A 12,028-nucleotide genomic window follows, 5' to 3' on the forward strand; every position below is an offset into this window, starting at 1 on the left:
TATAGCCTCCTCCCTGGGGGATGGACAGCAGAGAAGAGGGCAGAGGGAGATGTCGGACAGTTAACATATGACAAAATAATAATAATTTATGAATTATGACGTGTTCATGAGGGAGGGGGGAGCAGGGAGGGAGGGGACAAAAGGAGGAGCCGATATTAAGGGCTGAAGTAGAAAGCAAATGTTTTGAGAATGATGATGGCAACAAATGTGCATATGTGCTTGACACGATGTATGGATGTATGGATTGTGATAAGAATTGTACGAGCCCCCAATAAAATGATAAAAAAATAAGTTTATAGAAATCAAGAAGACTCAACATTACTAAGGTGTCACTTCTCAAACTGGCCTGTAAACTTTCATGAAAATCCAAAGAAAAATATAGGAATGTTGTAGATATTGACAAAGTGATTCCAAAATTCATAATGGACCATTAAAGGACCTAAAAGAGGAAACTCCACTTTGGAACTGATAAAGAAAGTTGGAATTAAAAACACTACCCGGTTTCACGTCTGTCTGTAAAGGTCCAGTAATCAACACAGGATGACAATCAAATCAAGATAGAGAGATGAGTGGATCAGACTGTCAAGTCCAGAAACAAGCCCGGAATCCCATCCCGGTGCCATTGACGATTTCTTGGAAGAGGAATAAGAGAGTTTTTCCTCACGCAAACTTGCTGAAGATACAAGGCAAAGTGGGGGGGCCCTGGAGGTGAGGAGCCCCACAAGCACAGAGACTCACTCTCAGTGCCGTCGGGTCGATGCTGACTCACAGCAACCTTATAGAACAGGGTAGAATTGCTCCTGTGAGTTTCTGAGATGGAAACTTAACGAGAATAGAGAGTCCTATCTTTTTATGCCAGAGCAGCTGGTGATTTTGAACTGCTGACCTTGAGGTCAGCAGCCCAACACAAAACCATTATACCACCAGGGCTCCTATAGGCACAGAAAACCTGCCTGAAACTGCCATCAAGTCATTGTTGACTCATAGCAACTCTAAGATGATGGACTAGGATGACAGAAAACCTACTCTGCTCCCACCACCACCAAGAAAGCAAGCTTCAGATAATAAGCACAACAATCTACTGCTGGTGTAGGAATGGGGACAGAGTGCCCTCCGTGACTGAAAAAAACATCCCTCAGTTGACTGACTCCATTCCTTCTCCTGGAGACTCTGTAGACAGAGGAGAACTGCCCCTATAGAGTTTCCAAGGTTGTAAATCTTTGCTGAAGCGAACTGCCACATTTTTCTAGTGCAGAAAGGCAGGGTTTAGACTAACCAACCTCTCAATTAGCAGCCAAGTGCTTAACCACTGAGCCACCACCAGGTCTCCTCCCTCTGTGGCTTCCAAACTCACTGCCATCAAGTGAGTCTATGCCAACTCACAGCGACCCAATAGGGCAGGCTAGAACTGCCTCTGTGAGTTTCCGAGCCTATCACCCTTTTTTGCAGTAGAAAGCCCCAAGTGTCTCCCGCAGAGTTGCTGGTAGTTTCAAACTGCTGACCTTTCGATCACAACCCAATTCATAACCACACCACCACCAGAACTTCCCTTCTGTGGCTTTCTAACATAGAGATGGTCAAAAGATGATAGTGAATTAGCAAATTTATAGTATGAAGTACTTATATTAGAAATCTTAAATCGAGGAGCTAAGCTAACACCTTAAGGAGCCCAATGTATGGCCCACTACACCCCCAGGGCACCTAAGAGGAAAAGTAGATGAAGATAACCTGGTCAGATAGACTCCTGCTAACTACTAGCTAGTATTTATCTAGCCTTTCCCCTGGGGACCTCTTGTCTCTTGTCCTCTGGAGTCACTCATCTGGCGCTGAAAGGAAACTGTCCAGTCACGGATTATGTCACATAACCAGAGGTCCAAAGGTCCAGGGTCGACTCAGGCTCCCTCAGAAGGAAGGGACATTTTATCCTTGAACAGGGGTTGGCGTCTTTATGGAGCTACGTATTCTGCACTTGATCTTAGCCAAAAGGCCAAGAAGCGATGGAGCTGCCTATTGTGGTTTCCCATCAAATGTTTCTAGAGTTGATTTTTATGCTGATCCTTACTCCTTCAACGCTCTCTCCCATCCCTGTGTATTTTCCCAGCGGTGGCAACACACAGCCAAACATCACTGATGGAGACTGAAGGTATCCTAGCTTGGAGCTAAACCAATGGTACTGCTAAACTCAGTGCACACACGGAGGGAGAGAACAAGCAGAAACACTACCATGAGCAAGACGGCCAAGACCCAGTAAACTCTGGAGGCGATGTGGGAGGATCGGTGCATCTAAAAAGCACCGCCATTCCAAAGAGCACATTGGGGGCGACTACAACAGGCATCCCCATTGCTGGACTCAGTCACGCGACCTGAAGACTGTGTGAATACTGAAAACCTGCTCACTGCCATCGAGTCAATTCCCACTCAGAGCAGCCCTGGGGACAAAGTAAAACTGCCCCTTTGGGTTTCTAAGGCTGCCGTGAACTTCCGGGAGCGGGCAGCCTCTTCTTTCTCCAACTGAGCAGCTGGGAGTTTCAAACTGTTGGCCTTGCAGTTAGCAGGCCAAAGCACACCTATTAGTGATCAGGTTAAGATAAACTTTAAATGATGGCTAAAAAACAACTTGCTGTGATGCTGAGAAACTCTTCTTTACCTGTAAATACGATGAAGCAGTGAGTCTCAAATGCAGTTCTTGGACCAGCAGTGTAACCATCACCTGGGAATTTGGTAGCAATGAAGATTCTCTCCTGAATTAGGAGGTCTGCAAGTGAGGCCCAGCAAGCTGGCTTTGAACGTGCCCTCTAAGTGATTCTGATGTTCACTAAGGACACTTGCCAGCCACTGACACAGAGGACCCGCCATGATGAAGGGAGGAAGGAGCAGGGTTGATGTAGCAGAACAGGAACTTCAACATGACAGTGAAGAACTGGGACAGCAAACCAAATGGACAATTCACGTAGCAAACGGAAGCAGAGTGGATCCAGAACACATGGAGTCTAGAAATGGAAGCAGGAACTCTAAAGAGACGACTAACACGTGAGAGAAGGGAAGCTAGCAACGGGAAAATCACAAGTAGGAAAATAACGGATCAAACCTTGCTGACCTGAAAGGTCATTTCAGCCCCAGTTGCAAGGGCTCTTAAAGGTTCCTCTGAAGAAACTCTCAAAGGGTGCCAAGCACCATTCACACTGGATTTTTTTTTTTTTTCGTTTAAAATATTACCGTCTCTTGGTGAAGGTTTACACATAACAAGGCTGTTTACAGATGCTGGCTCTTATGAACAATAACTTTGTACATGCTCACTTCACAAGAGTGCCAAGATCTGAGATCAATTCTGAGCAATGACGTTGCTGGCTCAGACGATGTATGTAAGGGTAGGAAGAATATTTCACAAGTATCCAGAAACAGTTAAACCTGTGAGAGCCAAACTCCCTGCGATGACTGACATTTTCTGGGTCTCACAACTGGTCCTCCTTCGACAGAGTGCATTTACCACATTTCTACTCAATTTAGTGGAAAATCATTTCAGTTTTCCTTCTCTGACAGAATTCCACCTTACACAGGTTGTGGCATTTGAAGATTGTACTGTATTTTCTCCAAATCCTGATCATTAAATCTTTAGCCAGAAACATTACTGTAATCGATGAATTAAGGTTTGGCATCTTTTCCTTGACTTTTTCCAGACTGCCTATGTTACCATAATTGCCACAAATGCTTTAGAGTTGAAAACAGCTTCAAAAAATGAAACTCACTCACAAATTTTTCTGAATATCTATAAGACCAATCTAGAAATAGATTTGTGGGGTTAAAAATCTGCATTTGTAATCTCCAGAACAATTGCAAATATGCCTTCACTGGGGGTTCTATGAGCAACAGGAAAGTACCTGCTCTCACCAACACAAGCACATTATGCATCTTCTGGCTCTTTACCAACTCAGCACCTGAAGAGTAGTGCTTCATGTACCTTTCAAAAAAATTATTGTCATTTGATGAAAGTGTATTGTCACTTGGATGAAAGAGTGCAATGGCTTTCCATCCAACAATCCGCAAGCATTTTGTCTCGTGGCATTGACTGCAATCCCCGCAGTATCACAGCATACTTCCCACTTCCTCCAGGTTTATGATTTCTCTTGTTCCGTCTTTCCTTCCCTGCGTCCTGAGCTTTATCCCTGGGCAAATGCTGCCCTTTTGATCTCCTGTGGCTGATTGTTCTAGTGGGTGCATACCTCAGGGGTGTACGCCTTACGGATTTGTCTCCTGTGTGGCTGACCTTTGAGCCACGTGGATGAGTTCAGTGCCGGCTTAAAGGGTGTGACTGACACAGGACTGTAAACTTGGAGGTTCCACTGTTCTCGATCTACCCATAAGGCTGGTTGTTTTTATGACTCTGAGTTTTGTTTCACATTTTGTCACGCTCCACCCAGGTATCATGATGGCTTTCAAAGTAGCCAGGCCATGGTGGTTGGGCACAATCTAGTTCTTCTAGTTTCAGGATCATATGATCCGTTAGTTCTTTGGATTAATTGTTGTCTTGTACTTATTTTACTTTCTTTGCTTTGCTTCAGATGGGAGACAGATGAATTGTGTTAGTCTGGGCTGACTAGAGAAACAAACCCAGAGACATTCATATGTGAATAAGAAATAGCTTTATCACAGGGAATTCAGGGTGGATGATCCCTTCAGGACTAGTGGTGAGAGTGGTGATACTGAGAGGGTGGAGGGAGGGTGGGGTGGAAAGGGGGAATTAATCCCAAGGATCTACATATAACCTCCTCCCTTGGGGATGGACAACAGAAAAGTGGGTGAAGGGAGACATCAGACAGTATAAGATATGATAAAATCATAATAATTTATAAATTATCAAGGGTTCATGAGGGAGGGGGGAGCCAGAAGGGAGGGGAAAAATGAAGAGCTTACCAAGAACTCAAGTAGAAAATGAATGTTTTGGGAATGATGATGGCAACAAATGTATAAATGTGCTTGACACAATGAATGGATGTATGGATTGTGATAAGAGTTGTACGAGCCCCCAATAAAATGATTTTTTAAAAATAAATAGCTTTATATACAAGAGCAATTGAATATTAAGAAAACATCCCAGCCCGGTCATGATCAAGTCCGTTAAGTTCGATTTTAGCCCATATATCCGATACCAATCTAGAACATCCTCTTCAGACTCATGCAGCACATGCAATGATGCCGAAGGCAGAAAGATCACAGGCCAGTGGGTGGAGAGTCTGTGGAATCAGAGGCGGTGGAAGCATCTCAGCGCTGGCAGGGGTCTCCACGTGGCTCCTTCAGCTCCAGGGCTCTAGTGCAGCCCATGTGTCTTCTCAACAGGAATGTCACTCAGGGAGCGCCTGCAATGAGCTATTTATCTCCTTAGCACCTCCAAATGAGGTCAGTAAGCTGCAACTTGATTGAGAAGCTAACCTCCACCCCTTCACTCTTTAGTCTCAAACTGAGGACAGATTATGTAACTACCACACGAACAGTAACACCTTAGATGACTGCTCACAGTTTTTAAAACTCCAGTCACTACTCACCAAAGTAGAAAGTAGAGCATTGCTTCAAGAGGACTATGCTATACCATTTCAATCAGATGTCTTCTGGGACTAAGGCCCTCAGCCTCCAGGCCTCGTTACTCATTCCTTCAAAGGGCTTGGTTATGGCTAAGAAGTTTTCATAAATTTACCTTATTCTTAGATATATTTTCAGCACATAGAAATACATGTATGGCGGTATCTTATTCAAACCTGAATTTATTCATGGGTATAGTCCCATGCACCTCTCAACATCTGTTTAGCTTGCATGTCTATCTATATATACACTTGTAGATTATATTGTTATCGCAGGATTGTGTTTGTAATAGTGTTTACCATTGTTACCTTAAATTCTTGTGTTCTTCGCAGTGTATCTTCCTTTGCTTTGATCATTTTGAATTGACCTGTCCCTTACTATATATTGCTTTTCTCTTCACTCAAGTTAGTAAGGGTCTACATTTTCGTTAGACCCTCCCATCTCTAGTAACCTTCAAAGAATATTTATTTCTATGTGTAAATCTTCCTTGAATTTTACAGCAGTGATCTCCTACAAAGGGACTTTCAAAATTGGTCGTGGTGGTGGTGGTGAAATTAAAAGATAATAGAATTGTTCCACTAACTTTTTGAAGGCCCTCATACTTGCTCTTTTGTGGTTGACTACTTTTTTCTTTTTAACTTTGCATTGTAATTTGAGTGAAATTTTAGAGCAAATTTGTTCTTAAACTTGTACTTTTTCACTGCACTTGCTCACATTCAAAACAAAGTTTAAAACAAAAATATTTAAACGTCTAAAGTAAAACAAAATAAAATGGAGTCAGTAAGTGTGACAGAGAGAGAGAGATTGATTGATGTCAGAGGGCCCACAGGGCTAGAACAAAGAGCAGCAAGAGAGCGAGCTAAAAGTAACCCAAGAGCATTAAGAGAGACCAGAGTATGATGACCTGGGGTATTTAAGTGTTTGGGATGTCCATAATTCTTTTAGACAGGAGGGTTCCCACGCGTATTTCTGGTTGAGTCCTGTTGCATCTTGGGCCGACACTCACATCTGCAGGCTGTAATGAAGGATGTCATTTTGCCTCTCAGCTACTTTTTTGGAGAGGTACTTTCTTTGTCTTAGAGGAAGATTTTTTTTAAAGCTGCACTGTTGTTTCACTTGCCATCCTTGTTGGTCAGTTTGGATGTTACTCTTACTGTAGATTTCAACTCTGCAAAACTTTATATTCCAAGGATTAAATGGTGATTTTTCTATTTTCTAACCAAATTTGTTTTTAATTCAACAATTTGTCTAGGTTTTCATTCATGACATTGATTGCATGACCCGCAATGTAACAGTACTCTGCCCACTTTCCTCCTGTGTTTATCATTTCTATTTGTTCTTCTTTCCTATACATTCCTGCCTTCTGAGATTTGTCCTAGGGCAAATGCTGCCTTCTTTACTTTGTATGGTTAAGACTTCTAAGGAGGGCATATATCCCTGGTGTTCATCTTATAGACTTGTCTATTGTTTCCTTAAAAGTTGAGCTATGGAAATGAGTTAAGTTGTGGGGCTCAAGAGTTAACAACGCGCATAGTCTCAGGAGTTCTATCAATCTCCACCATACCAATAAAGCTGGTCTTTTTCCTTTGCGTTTGTTCCACATTTTTCTCCACTCCATCTAGGACCCATTATTGTGATTCCTATCAGAGTTATTTTCAAGGCACCATCTAATTCTGCTGGTCTCACGGTGGTGAAGACTGAGGTTCACGTGATCCATTATTCCTTTGGACTATTTGTTTCCACGTGTCTCTAATTTTCTTCACTCTGCTTTGGACAGGGAGAGACCAATAGTTGCACCTTATAAGACCCCAGTGAAATCGACTAATTTCACTCTGCATAATGTTCTTCAGGCCCATCCATGATCCAAGGAGTTCCTAAGAGTTTTCATTGTTCTTTAATGTTGCAAAGTATTCCACTGTGTGTGTGCCGTAGTTCGTTTGCACTTAGGTTGTTATATGTCTAAGTTTTCAATTCTGTTCTATCTGTCATTGTACCAATACCGGGATGTTTTGACAACCATGGCTTTCCGTGGGCTTTGAAATTGAGAAGTATGAAGTCTATTTTGTTCTTCCTCTGTAGTCGTGCTTTGCTTCTCTGAAGTCTCTTACTTTCCATATAAAACTTGATGATTAGCTTTACTTTCTCTTTAGAGAATGAAGATGGAGTCAGGATCAAGATTACATTTTCAATGCAGATAATTTGGTATGATATTGTCATTTTCAAATGTTAGGTCTTATTACCTATGAGCTGATAATAGTCTTCCATTTATCTAGGTCTTTTTTGGCTTCTTGTAGTAATGTTTTATAGTTTTCTTTGTATACGTTTTTGGATCTTTGGCTGGACATTTTCCTAAGTACTACATCTTTTGGGTGGGCATTGTAAATGGCCTGATTTCCTTTTCATCGGTCTCTTTGCTACCGTAGAAGAGACCAATTGACTTAGTAGGTTGATCTTGTACCCTTGCCACTTCACTGAATTCAATAGTTTTCTTGTTGGGTCTCTGGGATTTTTAAGAAATAAGATCCCATCATCATCTGCCAATAGAGACATTTTTACTTCTTCTTTACCAATTTGGGTGCCTTATGTTTCCCTCTCCTGCCTTAATGCTCTTCTGTGACTTCCAGGACAGCTGTAAATAGGAGTGGTGATAATGAGCAGCCTTGCCTTGCTTCCATTTACAAGGAGAATGTTTTCCATTTCTCTCTGTTGAAAATAATGTTGGCCAATCTCGGGTAGTCTTATTTTACATTTCTTTCATTATGAATAAAGTTGAACATCTTTATATTTTTATTCCCCTGTTAATACCTTCTTTCTGTTTTTCTAGGGTCTTCGTGCCAATTTTTCATGAGCACTTATTTATTGTATGAGATAAATTAGCCCTTTGTACTAGGAAAGGCTTTTTGTTTCCCATTTGTTACTTGCCTTTTGACTTACGTTGGGTTTTGCAATACAGAAAGTTTTTTATTTTTATATGGGCTATATTGCCTTAGTCAACCTCCTTTACCCTGCTCACTTATCAGCTTCTGTGCTGATTCCTAGGCAATTGGTCTTACTGACCAGTGCAATGGTCTGTCTTAAGGCTACATGGAGCAGCAGTTGGCAAACATGCTCTATCAAGGGCCCAGTACTAAATACCGAGGGTCACAGGGCTCACTGTCACAATTACACAACACTGCCTTATAGGGTGAAAGTAGCTATGTTGCTGTTGCTAGTTGCCATCAAGTTACTTCAACTGCTCTAGAGGCTTTTGAGCCTGTGACCTTTCAAAAGCAGATTGTCAAGCCCGTCTTCCAAGGACCCCTCTGGAGGGGTCCCATTCACAACCTTTCAGCTAGTGGATGAGTGCTTCATTTCTGCCACCCAGGAACTCCAGAAAGCAGCTGTAGAGAGGACACCAATCAATGATTGTGGCTGTGTTCAAATAAAATTTTATGTACAAAAAGAGACAAGGGGGGAAGATTCAGTTCTTGGGACATCATTTGATGACCTCTGAATAGAGAATTGGCAATTGGGGACCTTTCTCCAGCAGTCTCTGACTCTAAGGGGGACTGTAACCAGCCTCTCCCTCCATCTGCCTCCAATAGAGGTGACTTCATTTGCCCTGGTGGGACAGTGGGTTAAGCATTAAGCTGCTAAGCACAGGATCAGGGTTCAAACCCACCAGAAGCTCCTTGGGAAAAAAAGGAAGCTGTCTGCTTGCACAAAGATTTAAAGTGCCAGATACCCAGAGGGGCAGGTCGACTGTCCTATAGGGTCACTATCAGTCAGAATCGTTTAGATGGCAGTGGCATTTCCACTTGGTTATCTTGTCTGAATCCCATGCCTCTCCCCTAAGATATTCAAGCTGATTAGCAGACATGTATTTAGCATTTCCCTATCTGGAACCAAAAAGCAAGCCTCCCCAGAAAACTGTAGGCAGTCCATGGATTTGTATCTTGTATAGCTGACTTGGTCATCTTAGTTGCTACCCTTACCAGCACCTCAGCCCATGAACTGTTCAGCCTCTATACACGCTTAAGTAATGGGGGTCAATTTCTCAGCATGTCTTTACAAGCAGTGGGCAATAGAACATGCTACCTAGGAATTTCCCTCCAACACAACCACTCTCAGCCTCCTCCAATGCCCAAGGCTAGGCTTGGCCCAAGAAACCAGTTCTTACTCATCCCTTCCACATACAAGAAACCTAAGACTCATATACTAGCCCAACTGGCTAAAGGATATAAAAAGCATACTTTTTTTTTTCAAGTGGCTAAAGAAAAGGCTTGCTATTTGACGGTGTTGCAATATAAGCTTTGGAATTGGACAGGATCTCATCTTAAACAGGGATCAGCCAACACAATTGGTTTGGAGGAGATGGTAGAGCAACGCAATGGCTGGCTCTTCACTTTTTAACAACTAAAGAACTCTCTTTGTTTTTTTTATGGAACTCCAGTCTATAAAACTACTGCCAAAGTGGATATTATTTTAACTGTTATCAAGGCCTTATGAACAGATATTGTCCTGGGACTTATAGCATTTTACATTAGGTGAAGGATTGCAAACACTACCAGTTTCACTCATCTTTACCCAGTGGGAAAAAAGCCATTCTTTTTTCCTACAGCTTTTTTTGGTTACATAACATTGGAACTAGAATAACGTACTCCTCCAACTCATTACAGTCATAGATTCACCCTTTGTTAAATGATTAATATAAGGAATGAATTTTTCTAAGGATCTAAGCATTTCAATAGGCTAGAAAAGATTAACAAAAACAATATAAGCTATCCCCAAATTTGAAATGGTCAACATTTCAGTCCTTCCTTTTTGTCTTAGGTCAATACCCTTGGATATGAACCCCCTTGCTTCCACAGGACACAGACAACCATTGGCAGGACTTTTAGCTGAAGTTGCAGAGTCTAGGTCCAATTCCAGCTATCACCGAAGTAGAACCATTTGGGACAGCTCACCTCGCCCCCCCCTCACAGGAATATACGCTGATCAGCTGGTGACACCTGGAATACATTGAATTCATTTCGATTAGGTTAGGCATAGCCTGTTGTTTTGGAGGGAGTTGAGCTATCATTCTTTCAAAGTGTTTCTTGAGCACTTAGTATTGTTAGGTACTAGATTAACGTCAGAGTCCCTGGTGGTATGAACAGTTAAGTGCTCCACTACTACCCTAAAGGTTAGTGATACACATCCACCCAGAGACACCTCAAAAGGAAGGCCTGGCTATGAACTTCCAAAAGATAACACCCCCTGAGAGCCTTATGCACACAGTTCTACTTTGACACAGATGGGCCGCCATGACTTAGAAGCAAATCCAGAGCACCTGACTTGGTTTGGGTTTTGGAAATATGATGTTGAATAAAACAGACAAGGTTTCTTTCTTTTTGTTGACAGATTTTAATGTCCCTTCACAGACATGATTTCTACCTTCATGCAAGAGCGCTTCAAAAAGTTCACCGAAAAATCCCATTAGATTTTGATTCCATTTTTCCATGAACATTTTGAAGTTCCCCTCATATAGCTCATAGTCCAGAGCATGAGAAATTCATTCATTATGTGGTCTCAAAAATCTTAAACTCCCCCAAGACCATGACCCATAGACACCGTTGGGGTCTGGAAATGGGCTCACCCCATGGCTCAATTTCCAGTCAAACAATAGACCAGTCTATAAGGGGAACAATATTCCTAGAAAGGTAGGCGCACCTTAAGATAATCAACCATTTGAGATCAAAGGGCAGCATTAGCCCAAGGACAAAGTTCAGGAGGGTTAAGAAAGAAGGAGTAAAGGAACAGGAGAGAGGAAATAAGTGATGGGACAGTGAATGGGATTGTAATGGACGCAGTGAAAGAAAATGTATGTGAACTGTTGAATGCAAAACTGATCATCAGCACTGTAAATCTTCAAACAATTCACCATAAAAACTTGTGTTTCAATATTAAATATGTACATGGGTACAGATCAGAGCTGGAAACACAGGGAATCCAGGACAGATAAACCCCTCAGGGCCTATAATGAGAGTAGAGATAACAGGAGGTGGAGAGAAAGGGGGAACGGATCACGATGATCTACCTCTAGCCCCCTCCCTGGGGGGCGGACAATAGAAAAGTGGGTAAAGGGAGATATTGGTCAGTGTAAGACATGAAAAATAATAATTTATAAATTATCAAGAGTTCATGACGGAGGGATGATGGGGAAATGAGGGAAAAAATGAGGAGCTGATACCAAGGACTCCAGTAGAAAACATCTTGAAAATGATGTCAACAAATGTACAAATGCGCTTGACACAATGGATGGATGCCCCCAGTAAAATGATTTTTAAATGTATATATTAAATATAAACTAGCAAATGAAATGACAAAGTGACAGAACACAGGACTATGGATCCTGGCTTGCTGTGGGGATGAGGGAAGTCTCAGAGGTGAGAGTGAAGAAAGCTAAGAAGGATAGTAGGAGAGAGCTGCCTGC

General features: G+C 42.1%; 1 protein-coding gene across 1 annotated transcript in view; it reads left to right on the forward strand.

The window, feature by feature from the left end:
• IL15RA (interleukin 15 receptor subunit alpha) overlaps positions 1–12,028 on the forward strand; it is a 51,873-nt gene that overhangs the window by 16,472 nt on the left and 23,373 nt on the right. The window lies entirely within an intron of this gene.

The sequence above is a fragment of the Echinops telfairi genome, unplaced genomic scaffold (assembly GCF_000313985.2).
Source record: "Echinops telfairi isolate 266 unplaced genomic scaffold, ASM31398v2 ScPeMD7_7473;HRSCAF=8511, whole genome shotgun sequence".
Taxonomy (NCBI): Eukaryota; Metazoa; Chordata; class Mammalia; order Afrosoricida; family Tenrecidae; genus Echinops; species Echinops telfairi.